This window comes from Dermacentor silvarum, chromosome 10, assembly GCF_013339745.2.
Source record: "Dermacentor silvarum isolate Dsil-2018 chromosome 10, BIME_Dsil_1.4, whole genome shotgun sequence".
NCBI lineage: Eukaryota > Metazoa > Arthropoda > Arachnida > Ixodida > Ixodidae > Dermacentor > Dermacentor silvarum.
In genome coordinates this window covers 138,040,471-138,061,835 of record NC_051163.1, presented here as the reverse complement: position 1 = coordinate 138,061,835, position 21,365 = coordinate 138,040,471, and the positions used below count along the sequence as shown (strand labels likewise).

The 21,365-nt window shown below is 48.4% G+C and overlaps 1 protein-coding gene across 1 annotated transcript in view; it reads left to right on the top strand.

Annotated features, from left to right (window-relative positions):
• LOC119430985 (sodium- and chloride-dependent GABA transporter 1-like) overlaps positions 1 to 21,365 on the top strand; it is a 515,747-nt gene that overhangs the window by 383,802 nt on the left and 110,580 nt on the right. The window lies entirely within an intron of this gene.

Below are 21,365 nucleotides of genomic sequence, written 5' to 3'. Positions count from 1 at the left end.
AAGCTTGCGGCCCATTATACGCAATGTCTCACGACTTCAAGTGTACCAGAGAACGGGAAGAATACCAAAAATATACTAACCCATAAGAAGGGAGACATTATAGAATTGAGAAATTATAGGCCCATTAGCTTGCTTTCATTACTCTATAAAGTATGCACGAAGATACTTTCCAATCGAATCAGGGCAACACTTGACACCAGTCAACCAAGAGAACAGGCTGGTTTCAGGAAGGAATATTCTACGATGGATCACATCCTTGTCATCAATCAGGCAATCGAGAAATCTGCGGAGTACAATCAACCTCTCTATATGGCTTTCATATATTATCAAATGCATTTGAATCAGTAGAGATACGAAGAGTCATGAAGTAATTGCGTAACGAAGGAGTCCGGGACGCATGCGTGAATATGTCCGGAAATATCTACAGATTCTGCAGCTACTTTGCTTCTCCATAAAAAAAACTTGAATATTAGCTATCAAGAAAAGAGTCAGGCATGGTGAAACAATCTCTCCAATAGTATTCACTGCGTGCTTAGAAGAAGTATTCAGGAACTGGCAAGGCTTATGCGTCAGGATCAATGGCGAACATCTCAACAACCTTAGGTTTGCAGATGACATTGTCCTTTTCAGCAATACTGATAATGAATTGCAAGAAATGATTGAGGGCTGTAAATAAGAAAGCGTAAGAGTAGCATTGAAGATGTGGGATAACTGACCGAGGCGTTAATATGCAGAAGACCAAGGTAATGTTCAATAGGTTGGCAAGGAAACAGGAAATCAGAATCGCCAGTCAGCCTCTAGAGTCTGTAAAGGAGTACATTTATCTAGGTGAATCACTCACAAGGGACCCTGATCACGAGAAGGTAATTTACGGAAGAATAAAATTGGGTTGGAGTTCATACGGCAGGCATTGCCAAATCCTGACTGGGAGCTTACCACTGCCGTTGAAAACAAAAGTGTACAATCATCGCATTCTACCGGTGCTAACATATAGGGCAGAAACTTGGAGGTTAACAAAGAAGCTCGAGAACAATTTAAGGACCGCGCAAACAGAGATAATACAAATACTGTTAGGCGTAACAATAAGAGACCCGAAGAGAGTGGTGTGTATACTTGAGCAAAGGGGCATAACGAATATTCCAGTCGACATTAAAAGAAAGCAATTCTGCGGAACTCACCTAACGGTGACTATCGATGGTAATGCGTTTCGCATCGAATCAATGCAGCGACACAAGGTATGCCCGCCGCCGGAACGCGTTATGACTGCAGCGGGATTCCACTGTTGCGCGTCACTGAGAACATTCGGGGCTATTTAGCGCCGCCTCCCGTGAAGTTGATGCCGCCCTGCGAACGCTGAGAAACGTGTCATGCGGATTCCTCCTTCGTGCTTAGACGCGCGGCGACATCTAGCGGCACTGCCGTGAATGAGATGAGAAGCGCGGCGCTGCGTACGCTGAGAATCGTTCCCTCGTTTGCCGCAGTGGCACATACTCAGCCAGCCAAGTTGACCAGAGGTTTGTAGAAGAGTGGCACATACCCACATCGTTTATGGCGCAGCTCACTTTAGACATACCGATAAGCCGATAATAACGTCGTCAATGATTGTTGTATTATGAAGAGCACAGACTAATAATACTTCGTCCGTGGCAATTCCGTGCTGTTTAGCACTCGGTGGCACATTCCCGTTTGCTCAGTGATTGTGTACCGCAAATCGAACAAAGGGTTCAATATCATGACTGTTCTACTAAAAGCTCCGTGGGCTTTTGAGGCACGTATGTGGCAACATTTATGTGCGGTTACACAGACCCAGGGAAGCAAGACGACGTATGTCGCTATACATGTGCAGGTCGTACATTCTATTAAGCATGAAATGATTTTAGCTCCCCTTGTCGGCGACCTTCAAGAGAGCTTGAGCCAAAAGCCAGAGCCGTTATCCGGGCACTCAAATGAGAACATCCGGGTGCCGTAGCGAGAACAAAACGAGATCATCCGAACAACCAGTCAACAGTTAAGAAAATGCGGTCTCTGGCCCCCAACCCTTTGTACAGGACCGCATTACATAGTTATGTAGGAAAGACGTGATGGCGGCTGTACGAGCCGTGCCGTCGTCCCTGATCAGAAGGGCGAAGGCGGCGAGCCGAGCGACGGGGCTGCGACGACCAGCGTGGCTGGCTTTTTGGAACGACCCTGCGCGTGAGGAGCTTGCGCTTGACGCACGCGCTGCGCATCTTTATTTTTCTCTTTCTTTACAGCGCCGACCATAGCGCTCCGCGCAGCGGCGTTGGTGGGCGCTACAGAGCCCCCCGCCCAGACGGAACGGCGATACATTGAATGCCAGGAGCAAGCTTCAAAAGGGTCCGGGGTCAGTCCAAGTAGCGAGTCCGTTGGAGGCGAAGGGGACTGGCAAGTCCCCTTCGAGTGGCGTTGCGGTCGAGGCTGCGAGTGGCGTTGCGGTCGCACGGTACACAGAAGGCCGGCACGAAGAGGGTGAAGGCAGACGCCTCTGCAGCAGTTCACACAGGCCTGACGGAACGAACGGGGACCGTGCGCAGTCATTGGTGGGCACGACACACCGCTAGCTCGGTTGTCACGCGCTCGCAGATGCGTCAGCTCTGGTGGATGTAGCTTGCGCACGTGCTTGTCAGGTCTTGCCCGACCCATCGTAGAGGTCGCAAGCTGCAAACATCTGCGCGCGACACCGCCCGACTCAAGAGAAGAGGGTCCGGGACGCGCGGGCCGGAGTCTCGGTCTTGCCACGGTCAACGGCCTTGAACGGGATTGGCGCTCGTGACAGCCAGGAAGGCGTCGTAGGACGACGCTCATAATGGCACCGGTGCGGGTAGTCGAAAATCTAGGACAGCCGGAGCAGAAGCAGCCGAGTTATGTTGCCTGGAGATATCCAACGCGGGCACGACGCGCGAAGGACAGGATGAGACGGTGGACGCGAGACTGCATCGCGGCTCGCGTCGCGGGATGATGGTGTCAGTCTAGCTGCCCTATCCTCGTCGCGCGACGATTGTGCACAGCCCCCAACGTCTGACTTGGCAGAGTGGTCGCCAGAAGGGCCCAATGGCAAGTCGGTCGAATGAGAAGACGGGCAGCGCAGGGCAGGGCTGAAGGTTACAGCTGCTGCGTCGCTCTCGATGGCTTGTAGGTGCCGCGGTGTATCGACAGTGGGCAAGGTCGGAGGCAGCGGAGACGGCACGGGGCAGGGCTCTTGCGTTGACTCGGAGGCTCGCTCAGCCGGCAGCGTAGACAAATCGGATGAAGCGTTGGTCGGGGACCGAATAGCGGGAGCGACGTCGTTGGCGCCAGACCCGATGGCGTGCGGCACAGGAGCCGGCGTAGAGTGAATGATGGCACCACTGTCGCGTATCATCGTTGGAGGCGAGCAAGGCGATGACGTGGCCGGTATCGCGGTCGTGTCAACACCCTTGGTGACGCCATGATGCGCGTACTCGCACGACAGAGACCCCTGGAGAGCGCCGGAGGCCGGGGACTGTGCGGTAGCGCATCGGGTGGTCGCCGAGACGGTATCGGGGCAAGTCGAGGGAGGAAGGCTTGCCTGATGGTGGCTAACGGGCGCAGAAGCAGACGCGTCAGGTGCTGGCGGTGAGGGCGCTGGCAGAGATGACTCGCGCACCGCGCGGTCTACCTCTGGAAGAGGGTGGTAGACAGCACCGTAGAAGTCCAGGATGGACTGCCGCAGTTCGTCGTACGGGCGCGGGCCAGGCGATGGAACGCCGAGGTGGAGCTGGAGAGCAAGCGGCAGGACGTCGAGGAGTACCGCGTGCTTGAACTCCTGTATCCATATGTGGTTCAGCTCCAGAGCCGCCTCGAACTGGGCGAACCATGCGCCGAGGTAGCTGGATGACAACGGCGGCAGTGGCGGGTCGAACTGGGGCTCCGGCCACTGAGCCATGGCAGCGTATCGCTCGGGAAAAGGCGCGCTCTCCCGGGTCACCAATGTAGGAGAGACTTGACGGCGGCTGTACGAGCCGTGCCGTCGTCCCTGATCAGAAGGGCGAAGGCGGCGAGCCGAGCGACGGGGCTGCGACGACCAGCATGGCTGGCTTTTTGGAACGACCCTGCGCGTGCCGAGCTTGCGCTTCAAGCACGCGCTACGCATCTTTATTTTTATTTTTCTTTACAGCGCCGACCATAGCGCTCCGCGCAGCGGCGTTGGTGGGCGCTACAGTTACTTCCAAAACAAGTTACAAAAAATATTGCTTCCGAGTTCTTCCTAATGTTTGTTCACAATATCACTCAAGCTGTAACGTCTAGTACGCTGAAGTTTTATTTGTCATTTCCAATAGCGACGCTCAAAAGGCATACACCGAGTTTCCCTGGTCATCAAGTGAGATGTGTGTTCAGGTTTGCTTGGGCGCGCGTAACACCATGCTTGTTATTCAGTTAATATGGCCATGTTTGCATACAGGGCAGCATACACTTGATTGTCATCGTTTGGCGCTGAGAAAGGTTTGCCTGTTCTCTTTTGAACGCCACCGGTCCGTGAGTTCCGCGGCGCGGGTTTTGCGTCGCCTCGAGAGATTGCGCCACGCTGGGTGGAGCCTCCTTTAGGCGCTTTTCTTTTTCTAGCTGGGCAGAGCACTCTGTCTCCCTGGAGTCTTTCGCTGACGGTCGTGCCGCCTTCGGCCGGTTTTCTTCTTCTAGCTGGGCAGCGTCCATATGGACCAATGCGCAGTATGGCGTGCTGCGGTGTGGTTGGTGAGTTGTGCCGTTGCGAACATGCACTACACTCATTTTAAGATTGTGGCTAGTATCATCTCCAACCAATCTGCTTTGCCGGTAGCCATTTCATGCTTACATCTACTCTCGATTATGGGAGAGCCAGCAATTTTTTTCCGATAGCAATTATATTGACACTCCAGGCGCATATATGCCGTCAGCGTCGCCGTGAGGTTCGGTATAAAATCTAAGGGCGATAAAACGTCGCTGCTCTCTGCAGCTGTATGTACGATTGAAAGTATGCGAGGGTGACCCGGCGATGGTGACTGTCGCGCACGCAAGGGGAAAAAAGCGGGAATGAAGCGGGCCGTGTGCCGTCACGCGCAAGGTTCCAGGGGAAGGGCAGACAAGGGAAGGGGCGTTTTACTCCGGGAGGCCCAGGCGGCCGCGCGCATCCGCCCGCGCCGCTGTATCTTGAAAGCCATCTGCGACGGGGACAGAGTCCGCTGCGCGCTGTGTTTTCGCGGCTGAGTTCGCGTTGATGCGTGACGCAGCACGAAGGTCAATATTCTCGCTGCTGCTGCCGCGCTTCCTCACTCCAGGGTTTTGACAGCGAGTTTCCGTGGTCATCGAGTGAGATGTGTGTTCAGGTTTGCTTGTGCGCGCGTAACACCATGCTTGTTATTCAGTTAACATGGCCATGTTTACAAGTTTATACGGCCGATAAAACTACTATCGTTACTTCGTATAGCTGTCCACTAATTTGCTTGCGCATTCCGTGCTTCGCCTTACGGGCGAAACGGCGACATCTTTATTTCATTGGCATTCATAGAATACCTATTTGCTCGGATAAAGTAGTCGCTGTTATGCACTTATTCACATATGTGCACCTACCCACAATCCTAGACACCTGCACATCAAACATGTGCAGGTGAAATTGACGGACTCAGCGGACTTTGGTAGCTTTTAATGCATGGCGAAACAAAGACTAAAATGGCAATGACTTGTTAAGGGTAAGTCTAGTCCGCCATGTTTGTAGGGTTCACTGCTGCAAACCTTGCACGATAATATTATCATCCCTGCCAGCTGACAACGAAAAAAGTGCCGCAGGTTTGAGTCCAGGAAGTAACGGTACAGTAAGCCTCGCATATTTAATTATCTCTTTTTTCTTAAATGTCCTTTTTTTTCTCATGTGTTGAATCATAATGGGCGCCCAAATATTAGGCGCGATATTTCAAATTGTGGTAAGAAAATTTCAAATCTTTAGCTGATTATGAAATCAAAGGATGACTGATCAGAAATCTTGTGCCTTCCATATATGATAAACCTCAACCATTTCCTTCATGATTATATGACTATGTATGATGCCCTCCCCCCCTTCCCCCCTTACAGAGCGTCGCGCGCGATTGGAAGACGACGCGCTTCCTTCCGTCTTGCCTCCCTTGTGTGCGCGAGATTGCGCTGCGATCGCCGGCTCACCCTCGCACGCTTTCATTCGCACGTACAGCATGCGGCGCATACCTCAAGGCGATGACACCTTGAGGTATGCCCCCTACGACGCCTCGCCTTGGGACCGTCGGTACGCGGGTTCGAATCCCGCCTCGGCAAGAAATTTTACTTTCTTTTATTTCTTTCTTCATTGCTGATTATGATAGTTTCTTGATATGAACCACAAATTACGGCTGGCTTAAACAGCTTTGCTGTTAAAAAACAAGAAGGAAGAAGAAGCAAGGGGCTGCAAAGCAAGTGCGTCCTTGGGCTCGCAGTTTTAGGGGGCCTCCGTGCGTGTGCAGTTTTCGAACACTTACCGGACAACCGACACCACGTCAGCTCGTGCGGATTCCGAGAATGACTGCTTGAGTGGCAGGGCGGAGGAAACTGGATTTATTAGTTTTCCGCTCGACCCCAAAGGGGCCAAGCGGAAAGCAAATACTTTTACATAGTCTAGACATACGTGTATGAAAAAAAATTTAGATAGTAGGACAAAGTGAAGAAATAAACATGAACATAAGAGATGCGCCAGAAGAACTTCTAATACATGAGGTGGAAAATATCCATTTGCCTTAATTATTATGGTATATCTTATGTACCATATATAACTGGTAGTAAAGACATAAAAAGGGCAGGAAAGATATTGATTGGTGCACCAAACATGTAGGCAATCTTGGAAATTTGTTCTTGCTAGCTGGGCAATAGAAGGCATCCGGAAAAGAGAAAAAAAAGGCAGTAACTTGTGGAAAGGAATACATTGTCAAACTACACATATACAAAGAGACGGTCCCTTCCGGCCGTCTTTGTGGTTCAGTCGAGGTGCAGGAGAACGAAAGAAAAAAACGGATATACGAAGGTTGCAAAGCGAGTGCATCCTTGGGGTTACAGATTTAGGGAGCAGAGTTAGAAAGCCCCCGTTTCAGTGCTGTTTTTGAACGTTTAACGGACAACTGACACCGCATCAGCTCGCGCGGATTCCTAGCAGGGGCAATAAGTCACTCAGAATGACTACTGGAGTGACAGGGCGAAGGAAACGGGGGATTTATCAGGTTCTATTGCGATAGGAATTATTTGGACACCCCAAGCGTGTTTCTACCGTCGTCGCCGTCGCCGACGGCGTATAAAGTCCAAGGGCGATATAATCGTCGAAGCGCGCCGTATGCTGTATGTGCGAGTGAAAGCGTGCGAGGGTGAGCCGGCGACCGCGGCTCAATATCCCGCGCACAAGGGATGGAAGGTGGAAGGAAGCGCGCCGTCTCAGTCGCGCGCAACGCCCATTAGGAGGGGAGTGGAGGGCATCATACACCGTCATAAACTCATGAGGGACACGGTTGAGGCTTATCATAAAGGGGTTATGCACTGAACCTTGATCCACGAGGCGGCGACAGCATCGCCGGGCAGCCGCGCCATGTTTACGGTCGTCGGTTCGTCTGTGCGTCGCGGAGGTATTGGAGATCACTATCGCTCAAGCCGTTGTGGGGAGTTCGCACACAGCAGTGTTTTGTGCGCGGAGCCGTGAGTGCGTGTTACTACGTAGAAAGTACTTGAATTAGTGTATCTGCGTGCACGGAGAGACTGTGCGTGCCGCGATTGTACGCCAAAGCAGCAGCGGCACAATGGCGCGGTGTCGCCGTCTTCTTTTATGAGAAGCCATGGTGCGAGCGGCTTTTCATTGAATGACTGCGTATGACGAACGTGCGAGTACAAACAGACAGCTTAGGCGTCGAGATCTAAACATTTGAATTCAATTTGAAAATTGTGTGCGGCTGCAGATAGAGTTGGAGCACTTACTACTTCTCAAAATAAAACAACGTTAACGTTAATTTGTACGACGTCAATAAATGGCATTTACGGGACTGCGTAAATGCTGACGGCTATTAAAGAGGGAGGTAGTTACAAATACATTATATTTGTTTCTTTCCGAAAGCTGCGCGTCTCTAAGCAGCACTAAACAAACACATGCACGGCACGCAGTGGTTGTGGAGCTCTTAAAAACCATTTGAAAACAACCCCTGGCAACTACTCCGACCACAACATCCCATTACCGTGGTTATGGGATGCACACACAATTCACACGGATATTTCACCCAAAAAAAAAAAAACGCGAACAAAAATAAACGACGGAAGCTTGCTCACCTTTCCCACAACAACAACGACAACAACAATTTGACGAACGGCTGCTGCACCCAGCCGCTCGTCAAAAAACTATGGCCTTCCATGGATTTGTATGATTTTAATTGCTCCAGTGACACAAAACTTGTTCCGTGCACAAGATAGTCCTTGTGTCGGTGAAATCCATGCGAGGCAGCAGCCCCACATCGCGCTTCAGCGTCTTTCAGCTCAAGTAGGTCGACGCCGTCGCACAAGCGCACTTTTTCTTCGTAGCGCAATCGCTGAACTTTATCTAAACCGCGTGCGTATGCACTTAAGTGCATTATAGTCACCAAACACACACCAATTGACTGTAAATACTTAAGTGCAACCATCCGCTGAATCGTCCGTTGCGCTACTGCTAGCGCCTAGGCCTATAGGCCGCCTAAGGACGGCGACGGCCAACATGGTGGCAACCGCGGACGATGGTAGCGCTCCTCGCGGATGACGTCAAGTGCATACACCCTATATGGAAGGCATTTGTGATAAGCCATCCTTTGGTGTCATAATCAGGTGAAGAGCTGATTTTTCTTACCACAATTTGAAATATCACGCCTAATATTCGGGCGCCTATTGTGATTCTACACATGAGAAAAAAAAGAGACATTTAAGAAAAACGAGGCAATTAAATATGCGAGGCACATTGTATGGTTATTTCCTGGATTCAAACCGGCGGCAGTTTTTTCGTTGTCAGCTGGCAGGGATGGTAATAATCTCGTGTAAGGTTTGCAGCAGTGAAGAAGGGACCCCTGCACACATGGCGGACTAAACTTACCCTTAACGAGCCATTTCCATCATATATATTTGTGATCAGTCGTTCTTTGGTGTTATAATCAAGTAAAAAACTCAATTTTTCTTACCGCAATTTGAAAGATCACGCCTAATATTTGGGCGCCTATTGTGATTCTACACATGAGGAAAAAAAACAGACATAGAAAAAAGAACCAAAAAAGACAAAAACAGACAAAAAAAGGCATAATGTATCGTTATTCCTGGATCCAAATCGGCGGCGCTTTTTTCGCTGTCAGATGGCAGGGATGATAATGTTCTCGTGTAAGGTTTACAGCAGTGAAGAAGGGACCCCTAGAAACATGGCGGACTAAACTTAACCTTAACAAGCCATATATATATTTGTGGCAGTCATCCTGTGGTGTCATAATCAGGTAAACAATTGAATTTTTCTTACCACAATTTGAAAGATTACGCCTAATATTTGCGCGCCTATTCTCGACGTCCAGGTAGCGTGAGCATGCGCACAAACATGGTATCACGCTTGTTGTTTTTGTATCCAGATGACAGAGTTATATTTGTTTGATTGTATGTATGCGATAACGTGTTGCTTTTAATGAACCTCTCTGTTGCAAGTTCAGCGCTCTCCCGTTATTCTTTCCTTCGCGCACGCGTCTTCTTGGTACGTGTACTTAAGATGAAGCTACACCAACTTGCGCAAATGTCAATTCTGTTAACTTGTTCATACAGTTTGTAACACGAGGCGCTCACGGAGGAACTCCACAATGGAATGGGTTAGTGGGCTGATCCTGATAAATGCTGCCACACTACGCTCGCTCAAGTGTAACACGTGGACCTAGATTCCTTGCTTTATCTCTGTGTTTTGACATCGGTGGATCGCGGAGAAACTAATAGAACAGAGGCCCGAACTGGCACAGCCTGGATGCAAGTGCAGTCCTTGCCTTCTTCGTATTCTTTCTGGGGTTTTACGCGCCAAAACCAGTTCTAATTATGAGGCACGCCGTACAGGAGGGCTCCGGATTAATTTGATTGACCACCTGGGGTTCTTTAGCGTGCACTACAACGCAAGCACACGGGCGTTTTTGCATTTCGCCTACATCGAAATGCGGCCGCCGCGGCCGGGATTCGATCGTGCGATCTCGTGCTCAGCATGCAGCCCTGCCTTGCGTTTCACTGTGAGCAGGTGCTAGGCTCTGCTAGATTTTCTTTTCCTTAATTTAGCATGTGTGCGGTGCCATCATCGAAGCGTCTTTGCCACGTATCGGCCGGTGTGCTGTATTTCTTTATTCATATCCGCTAATTTTTGAAGACGGCTTTATTTAGAGAGTCAGTGAAAAGACCTATACTCTAGTTTTTTAACCCCTTTAGTGAAATTATAACAAACCCACAGGAAGTTTGCCTTGTGCCCTGGAAGAACAAAATGTGCCGCCGATTTCATGTTTCTAGAACATAGCGCCTCTTCTGGATATTGCGTAAAAATATTTTACATGTGGGTAATAAGATGCTTTAGATAATTATTAAATGCTTGTTTTGTCCCCTTGAAGTCTTCCTACAAAGCGCGCACTTTGCTTGTCCAGTATACTGGGAACCTAACATGGTACCGACGTTCAATCGGTGTACTAATGGGCCCATGTTAAGGGTGATTTAGGATCAAAGTTTCACAGGAAGCTTTAGCTTGGGGCTATCTCTCATATCGCTATTGAAATGCATCTTCATACAGAATATGGTATTTTTCCGTGCAAAAATGGCATGATACTCTCTTTCCTTTTGTATTTGAACTCGTTGGGCGTTTTCGATTAGCATGAGCTTCGACAGATGGCCCGATTACGCAACGCGCCACTACGGGGGGCAGCAAGGAAATCATCATCATCATCATCAGCCTATATTTAGGTCTACTGCAGGACGAAGTTCTCTCCCTGTGATCTCCAATTACCCCTGTCTTGCGCTAGCTGATTCTCAGCGACAACTCAGTACAAATCAAGCGAAGGCCGGTGTGAGGTTAGGGCTAGAAATAAAAGACTGTCAAGGTGCCAAAAGCATGTAATGACAGTGGTGATCGGTGATCAGATTAGGGCGGGCACTACGCAGCTGGTTCTTCGGAGGGGCGTTGACCAGGCAGGTCTGAAGAAGACTAAGCATATCGTAATCGAATGCCGAGTTATTCTACTAGCTTGGCCCGCCGGCATTGGTACGAACTGTAGAGAAAGCTCTCTAGGTCTACGGATTAAATTTAAACCACAAAATTTGCTCTCTATTTTCATAACACACACAAGATTTTGTCAATATAGAAGTTATATTTGTAAGCTAAAAAAAACACGTTTTGTGAAAATCTAAGGAAGTCTAGGGCCAATTTTTACCCGATGTAGAGAAAAACTGTCTTCCGGGATTGGCAGCACTGCCCACAGCTTGCTGGGATGTACCAGTATTTAAAGCGGATGTATTAAATTGGAAGCATTAACTGGTCAGTAGGCGGAGATACGCAAAAAACGTTACGTGTATTGGTGGAAAAATGCACGGAGGTGATTGAAAGACCCGGATCCGTTACAGGCACGGAACTTTGCAAGGGTGTATAGATATAGGTTTTGATGAAGAGAGAAAAGGTCAAGGATAGAAAGGCAGAACGTTAGATTTTGCCTATAAAAACGTTATATGTCATAAACCATTGCATAGCTCAAGCAGGCTAGGTGACTATCTGTAAGGGGTTGAGGTTGCGTCAAGCCGCGTCTGTGTGGCTTTTTTCACTCATCCAACTCCGTTTACCACTCCTTTGTATGTGTGTGTGTGTGTGTGTAAATGGAAATCAATACATCATTCAATCAAGCACTATTTGTAAAAAGGGGATAATGGCATTGCTGATACTGATATTGTCATGTATATCAGTACTGATAGTGGCATCTGGTTTTTAATGGGATGTCAATAGTATAATTATTATGCGAAATCCTAAGATTTCGCAGAAAGTTCAATGTCTTTCTGTCCACTTGTTTCCTTCCTCATTTTTTTTTTTTTGCTGGAAATTATTATAATGCATTGAACGCAGAACCAACCAGCGCAACTTTCAGCTCTGAATAGAGAATTAGTGTGAAGGGAAGATATGCGTATTCTAAAACAGTGCAAAAAAAAACAGAAAATGGTGCTGTGGAATGAAGAATTTTTGAGTCGTGCGGGGCAGTTGACTGAGCGAAGACAGTCGTTGATTGTGGATCAGACAGGGAGGCCTTCGTCCTACACGGGCATAATATGTGCTACTGATAGGGTAACTATGATCATTCAAGCGGGTTCTGACGTCATCTTTATTGTTTACCACGTCTCTTTTGGCCGCCTTGTCGCCTGGCAGCACAGTAAACCAAAAACGTGAATCGGATGGGTGCTCTGAATGCACTGCCTTTTATTCCCCCTCGTAATACCATGGCGGTGCAGCCGAGCTTTCCGCTGAGAAACTCGCTGAGAAACGGGCGACGTGATGAGCGCGTTTCCTTTTTTTTTTGCCGTGGCCACTCCCAAAACGCCCGGAAGAAAAAGTTCGGAACATTGTGCTGCGATCGCGTTCCGAGACTGGCGGCCGGTATTTGGGCCAGCGGTGCAGCACATCCGCTTCCCGGCGCCTTGATTGGCCCGAATGAGGAACGAGGATATGGCCAGGCAGCCACACGCACACCCCCGCCACCGAGAACGCGCGACTTGTGCCGGCGGCGTGTTCGCACGGTTGTCTGCCGTAGCCGCCGTGCAGAGCCACCATCTTCGCCACCGTTTGCCGATATCCTGCACAAAGCAACTCGTGGTCGCACTGAAAAATCTGAAACAGATCCGCACTTTCTCGTGGCGTGTAGCGAAGCCTTTGTCGAACTCTTAAGCAATGATAACAGGCTGCCCCGGTGATGTAACCTAGTCCTAGTATTATCGCTATGATCGTTCTGCTCACTTTTCGATAATTATTTGATATGTTGTTCAGTATACTTATTTCCAGATGAAATGATTAAAAAACTCAAGCGCACGTGCTTTTTTTCTCTTGACTACTTTTGTTGGGTGAAGAACAGACGTAGTGACTCGCCTGGCATCCGTTCCCGAAAGCACCGTCGCAAGCAGCTACGATTCGCAAGAAATACGCTTTTCTAGGTAAGATCATAACACTGTATATACTGTGACGTAGAGGCCTTTATGTCAGAAGCTCTCTAGACGTGTATATTGTCTCTTATATGCAACATTTGCATATGGTTTTGAGTGCCAACGCTTGTATTAAAGGGACATGGACACGCAAGGGACGTACTCCTTTGCGTGTTTGTGTAGCTTAACTGCACGTAAAAAGTCGTTCTGATGCCAGTATTTGTGTGATGTTCATTCTGCTTTCTACTTGAGTGATGTTCACTTATTGCGCTGTCTACATTTGTTATGAAGCTGGACAGTCAGTACTTGCTTCAGCATGTTACACATGCAGTTCTCTCGCCTACAAAGCACACGTATTGACACGTTTTACAGCGAAGCTGTCAGACAAGGAAATCTTTGTGTCGTTGGCGTAAGCAAACAACGTCACGGTAAGAAAGCGGCTCTTGCTCGCGCTTGCCGAGCGCTCTTGCGTTCGTCGTCGTCTTCCACAGCTGGCTGCGTTGCCGCTCATCATTACAGCGTGGAATTTCACTTCTCTTCTGTCGTCGTAATGGGGAGGCCGCGTTTGCAGGGTTAACTGCGGTGCATCATGAGCCCATTAGCGGTGCATCACTGCATGCTTCGCACCTCCCCAGGTTTCACGTTAGTGGAGGTGCAATTCGCTCAATGGGTCATTTCGCACTTACGCATAAAACTTAATTCACCGCTCAAACTGAGCCTGCGGCTTAACTCGAGCTAACTATAATAACTGATAGCAACTAAAACAGTAATAAAGGCGTCCATAATCGCCAAATTGCTGAGGGAGTTAAAGAAAAAAAATATCGTTTCACAGCATACAGCTCAGCACTCGTTTTCAAAAGAAAAACCACAAAACAAGCATCAAATCACATGATGGATGATAAGGCGCCTGTGAACAATGGGAACACCCTCCGACGCGTTCCGGTAAAGATTAGGTTTGCAGCTGCTTCGAAAGGGGTTGATGTCATTCAAAACACTCGTGTGAAGTGCAAACCGTATAATGTATGCTAATGACGTCTGCGAATAATGTGAAGCACGTTTCTTCTCCCGCGTGTGTTTCCCGGTAAAGGTTGCGGTTGCGTCAGCTACTCCGAGTGGAAAAGTACCCAACAGCATAAAAATAACGTAGTGACGTCTCCACGGTCTAGCAACTCATTCATTTCATTCCCGGCTACCATGGGTAGACCACGGAATGTAAAGACGCCAGAAGAACAGCGTGAATATAATGTGGTTGTGAAGTAATAAAGGGTGTGGTTAAGTGCACTTCAGTTGTCTCTGGTTTCAGTCTTTGTAAGCCACGCATGTTAATTCAAGTTTCGTCACAATGGGTAATCGTTGTGGGTGTCGTTGACAGCTTCGCTGTCCAGCCACCTTCAAACCGTGGATTGGAGCCACAGTTTTTTTTTTTTCATTTGTGTCTAAATTTAACGTAACTAATTTTCGCATGAAACTACTCATAATTCTATCCAACAAAGAGAAAAAAAGGGTGTTTAGCCCAGTAGGTAAGGCACTCGGCTTCTAAGTGTGGGGTCCATGGTTCGAATCTCGCCAACGCCAACGCTTTTCCTTTAGAGTCTATTTTGTTCTATACAACAATTTCTTTATAGCGATTCCTCTTACGTGAGCAAAGGTATTATGTAACAGTGCGAAAGCAACAATGACGACAAAGGAACAAAGACCACAGGACAAGCGCTTGTCCTGTGGTCTTCGTTCCTTTGTCGTCCTTGTTCCTTGCGCGCTGTTACTTCATACATTTGCACTACTTATGAACAAACTAGCCCTCATTAAGTTATTACTGATACTCTTACGTGACGGACATACGGTTTTTCTCGCTGGATAGGCACAGGAATGCTTACGCATTCAAAAAAGTCACAGGCCTGCGTGGCACGCGCAGCACATTCACAGCGTAAGCTGGTGGAGCGGCTCAAGAGTAGCTCCAATTTGGGCGCCACGCACAACAGAGTCTTCGCGGCAGCCTGTTTGCCTCGTTTTAACGAGAACTATATGAAGTGTCCGCCCGGCGTCGACGGCGAGCTCCGGCGTGTAATGCTCTCTGCACAGCAGCCTGCTGAGCCCGATGAAGCCTTACAACTGCAACTTAGATGTCGCGCACGCGGCCTTTGCAGGCACGTTAACTAGATGACGCCACCTACAGGCGGAGGCTCGGCAGCTCGGGATCGCGTTGATTGCGCGCCTCGCCTGAACCGCACTTCGTCGTCTGTGCCTGCGCTCGCTGCGTTTGCAGGCGCCTTACCTAGATGACGCCACCATACTGGCGGAGGCTCGGGTGGTCTGCCCTGCGCCCTCGGGAGCGTTTTATGGCATTTTTTCGCTGCCTGATAGCAAGCGCTTGCCTGGCTTAGTGGAAGAGTATCCGGCTCCCACGCAGCGTGCGCGGATTCGATCCCGGCGGGAATCGGCTACTTTTTTCGCTTTTCCGGCGGTGGCACCATTACGAACCGAAAGAGCTATTGGAATGAGCCCTTAACAATGGGTATTGGAATGATCCCTTAACAGCTTACCCTGTAAAACGAGCTAAATGTCCTTGGAAAGGCAAATGGCTCAATTCCTACAAAATTTAGGTGTGGGGCAGTGTACAGAACGCTTTTTGCAAGTACCGAAATACCCCAAAACTACGCAAATATTTTCAATTACACATTGAACATAGTGTTCAAGTATGCAAGTGTCATAATCAATAACCAGAAATAATTGCAATTTAAACAAGGTCATCCAGAGAATTGCAATCGGCATCAGCTTAAAAATCAATATATGGGCATCATGCATTTTATTAGAGAAGCAAACTCAGGCCAACCCATGCATAAAGGAGGGATCGGCGATATTGCGGCGAGGGAGATAGATTACATGTTGGCCTGCTGCGTGAAGTGATGGGACGTGATGGGCGATGATGATGAGCGCCAAGCCGCGAAGCCGATGTAACGTCGAGCCACCAAGAGCATTCTAAAAACAGATACGAGCGAGAATAAGAGAGCTACTAGGCGTAGTGCGGCTATGCAAATGGCTCCCAAACGGACGAAAAATTATTTTAGAAATTTATTTATTTATTTATTTATTTATATTGCGAAGGACAGTAATGGGTAAAATAGAGAATTCGCAAAGAATAATGCAGCAAGACACATCGACATGAGGATGTTTCTCGAGAACGTCTGGACATTGGCATCTGACATAGCATCATCAAGCGCACAAATAAAATCGCTAAGAGGAAGCGAACGCACAACACCTGGTAAGGTGAGCTGAAGATCAGTCGGTTTAGGATAAAGGTTGTATTAACAATTTAGAAAGCTTGCGGCATTGAGACACCTGTGAACGGAGATTATAAATGACGAGAATACTGGTTTAGGAAGGTCCCGAAATAACCAAAGCGGCATTGATTACTACGACAGCCTAACGAGGCTTGTTGCTGGGCTAGTTGATTGAAGGCGTAAATTAAAATTAGATTGCAAGAAAGGGCTCGGCTGTGTCACTTATAGTGCTATTTTAATTTTACTTTATTGAGCACTTTATTGACATTTGGCTGTACAGGTGGTGCCTATGGAGTGGTCTCCGACGAAGGGTGCGAATATCAGAGGACACAAATATAAAGTACGAGTTAAAATACACTCTTTCATTTACAAGGATCCATCCGCTTCCTTCTCTTCCTCCTCTTCGTGTCCCTCTTTTCGATTCAGTTGTCTTCTTCTTTGCCGGAACATCACATCCTCCCGGGCTTCGGTTTTCATCCCTCCTGGGATGACAGGGTATGACATGACGGACGTTTCCCACAGTTGCTATCTCAGTTTTTCCTCCGGTCCCAAATAATGTAGCGATTTTAGAATTCCTTGCTGTTTGATAATCTTTATCACTGTATAGGGACCAGAAAATCTTGACTTTGGTCCATCTAAAGTTCTTCGGACTAAAACTGTATCTCCAGGCTCTATGAAGGCATCTTGGAGCTATGTCGCATATCGTAGTGCCTCTTCATGGTTGATCTCTAGCGTATGAACTCCTCTTGCATCTTGCGATTTTCCTGTAGCTCTACTTTTCCAGCCATTCCAAGGTCGTAGTCCACCGGTAGCCAAGTGGTTTCGCGTGATGCAGCAAAGTTAGGCGTGCATCCTAATCCCATGGTATGAGAAAGCTTATGGTGCCTGACTGCCGCTTCCAAGGCACACTTCCATCCACCACGAAAACCAGGGTATATCGCGATAAATTTTTTCAAGTCCTGAATGAGCCTCTCAGCTAAGCCGTTTCCTTCAGGGTGGTAGAGTGCGGCAAATCTAAGGGTAAATCCTCTTTCATGGGCCAATTCCTGGAGTTTCTTACTGCGGAAAGCTGGCCCGTTGTCGGACACCACCACCTTGGTTTTCTTGAACATATTTTGCTCCAGTAACGTCAGAACAGAATTGGCATCTTCCTTTCCTGGCTTTGCAGCTGCCATGCGTGTGCATTCGTCTATGGCAACAAGGAATGCTTGAGTCTTCCTGACACACTGGCCCCGCTTTTTGATTTCGGCGTAATCTAGATGAATTACTTCCTTTGCGCCATAAAAATCTACCACTAACTAACTAGATGAATTACTTCAAATGGTACTTGGGAATAGAGCACTGCACGGGCTCGGGCTTACCCAAAAGCCCGGGCCCGGCCCAGCCCGTGGGCTGGGTCGGGCCAGGTAGGGCAGTATTTTCACGGGCTCGGGCTGGCCTCGGGCACGGCATGGGCTTTTTGAGCCGAGCCCGGGCCGGGCTCGGGTATTTCGACGCGGGCCCGGGCCGGGCTCGGACTTTCTGGTGGTGCACGTTGCAGCGAGTTATCCTCACGAGTCTTGACTCTGAAAAACCTGTTGCCCCGGCGCAGCTGGAAGCTAGCAGTGCTACTCCTGCGTACTTCCCTTTTCTTCTTCCATCATATTTTGCGCTGTCTGAACAGAATGTATAAGTCCAGAAAGACTGAAGTCGCCTCAAACCAAAGGATGCCATTGTATTCGTTACCTAAATCAATGTAATTAATGCATTCAGCGCGTTGTAAGCGCGTTCGCGACTTGCTGATTTTTCAAAGGCCAATTGGTAAAACGATGACTGGTAAGATAATTCGTCACGCGGCTGAAATATGGCACTGCGTCCATCCATGATTGCACGCATGTTGTCAACTGGCCGCCTAGCAGCAGCCCATTACGCTGCATCATGGAGGAACGAGAAGCTTTCTTTCTCCATTTACTCCGTCCATGCGCTGCGCTCACGACCGGTCGTGGCTGCGCTTCGGCTACAGTGTACTAGACTACGGTTGAGTGGGACGAGCGGCTGGGGCAGCGCATGCTTTGCAGTGAGGTGCCCGACGTGGAAAAATACTGTGGCAGCGCTGCGATAGAAGTGGATTGGGCGGTATCAAAGACGCGCCGTTGGAAACTGCTGGAGATACTGCTGGGCAGGGTCATTCGTACTACTTCGCACGCTGGTATTAGCGTTCAGACCGCTCAAATTGTGTTCATAATTGCATATTACATGTATTTATGCCTTAACAATAAATTCTTTCATTCTCTTCTTTATTTTATTTTTTAATGCCACTCGGTGGTCTTTTTCGGTCTCGGGCCGGTTTGGGCCGGGTTGGGGCCGGGCTTGGGGCTAAGGTAAAGAGGCGGCGGGCCGGGCCGGGCCGGGCGGGTAGCGTAGATTATTTCCGGGCCCGGGCCGGGCCCGGGTCTCGCTATAAAACTTTTGGGCGGGCTCGGGCGGGCCGCCCGATGTAAAATTGGTCCCGGGCCGGGCCCGGGCTGAAAAAATCGGCCCATGCAGTGCTCCACTTGGGAATGATTAGCGATGACCATTTGATTCCCTCTTGGAGCATACTTGGCCTTGATAGTCTGACACTGGTGACAGGATTGCACGTCGTTCTTGATATCTTCTTTCATACTTTTCCATGTGAATCGACTTTTTATCTTCTAATAAGTTTTCCAGAATCCATCGTGCCCTCCTGACTCCGGACTGTCATGATACAGCTTCAAAACCTTTGGCACCAAGCTTCCTGGCACGCAGAACTTGCCATTATCGCAAGTCAAGTCTTCGGTGCCTTCCCACAACCTGTAAACGTGTCCATGAGCAGACGTGTTCACATCTGTGACCTGGAGCCGGGAAAGAGCATCTGCGTCAGGGAGCTTATCACCGGGTAGATGGCTTGCATCAAAAGTGAACTGTTGTATTTCACTGATCCAACGCGCCACCCTTCCCTTAGGCTGGGTTAATCCCAATAGGTAGGTTAACGCTCGGTTGTCAGGGAAAAGCCGCAAGTGGCGACCCTCTGTGTAGCTTCTGAAATACCGGACTGCGATCACAACAGCCAGAGCCTCTTTTTATGTGGTCGTGTAATGTTCTTGTGCTTTTGAGAACGTCGAGGAATAATATCCAATCACTTTTAGTTGCCGTCCTTGCTGCTGCTTAGTGTCTCGTTGATATTGAACGGCCCCTGTACCGTGTTGTGAAGCGTCGGTGCACAGTTCGAAAGGCTTGTTAAAGTCAGGTAGCACAAGTACACCATCTCACGATATAGCTTCAACCAGGTACTGGTACGCCTTCTCGCACTCTTCCCTCCATCCAAACTTTTTGCGTCAACTTAGTGAGGTTAGCCTAAATTCGGCTTGGTCTTTACAGCGTAATCCTTAATGAACGCACGGAAATGACCGGCGAGCCCAAGGAAAACATGGAGTGAGAGAAGATCGTATGACTTGACAGGCTTCTTCATCCTTTGTACAGGTTCTTCTTTGGTTGTTTTAGTTTTACCGTCAAAAGCTCTTCCCAGAAATATAACATTCGTCTGAAAGAATCCACTGTTCTTGTTGTTAATCTTTAGCTTTTGCTTGCTGAGGGCTTCTAACACGCACTAAATGTGTTTTTCATGTTCTTCTCTTGTACGTGAGTATATGATGGTGTCGTCTATGTATACGTTACAAAACTTTCCCAGAAACTCATCGAGAATACCATTCATCATTTTCTGAAACCAAGCTCCAGAATTCTTCCAACCGAATGGTAAGCGGTTGTGCTCGTACACATCGAGAGGCGTTACAAAAGCAGTGTACTGCTTGTAGTCTTCTTGTAGTGCCACCTGTCAGTATCCTTTACAGAGGTCAATCCGGCAGAAAAAAATTTGATCCTCCAGTGTCATTGATGATATCGTCTATTCGGGGCATAGGAAAAGGAAAGAGATCAGTCTCCCGTTTATTTGCCGGTAATCTGTGTAAATGCGAAATGAGCCATCGTCTTTCGGTACTATGCTGATTGGCGACGCAAATGTGGATGTTGAAGGCCTCATAATACCGGCATTTAACATTTGCTGGACGTCGGCCTTTAACCAGATCTCTTTCTCGTGGGAGAGACTGTACGGCTTTTTACGCACTTCTGTGACGTCACGAAGCTTAAAATGTACCTCAAGTACATCTGCTACTGGCGGGTACGTCTCAACACAAATAAGTTCAGGAAAACTTGCAGTACCTCATCAGCACTTCCAACTCTTAGATGTGGATTTGGAATTCCACCCAAATTAGATTTAACTGATCCGTCAGTGGTCACTTCATCTCTCCAAGAAATATTCATCTTCAATCGCTTCATATCAGGTCTAGATAAAATAAACACGAAGTCAACACCCTGCATGACAAGTGCTTCCACTTTCAGGAGATGCCCACCGAATCCAACTTCCACTTCCGTCCAGTGTTGCAACATTCTAGTTTTTCCATCATAGCTGTGAACATTAACTATTCTTCCTTCATATACCTTGCTCGCTTGGACAACTTCCTGATTTACCAAGCTTACGGATGCTCCATAGCGTTCACACTTTTTCCATTTACCATCATTTTAACATATCAGAGGTTTGATTTCAAAAGGTATACATTTTCCATGTTTTCACAATGATCAGACTCGCTTTTCAAATATTCCACTGTTTCGCCATGTGCATCAGTGGTCAGTGACAAAGTATGACGCCTTTTGCGGGGACCGCATCAGACAATCGCAAGACACATACTTAAGGCAAGCAAGTAAGTCATCCGTAGAGGTTGGACAATGCACACGAACACCTCTTTGTGATTCGTAAGTCGCGCCTTCAATTATCAACGGCAGGATTGCAGAGTCCGGAAAACTAGGGTCGGCAATGTAGAATAATCGCCTCTTGTTGAAACAGTCGGCAGT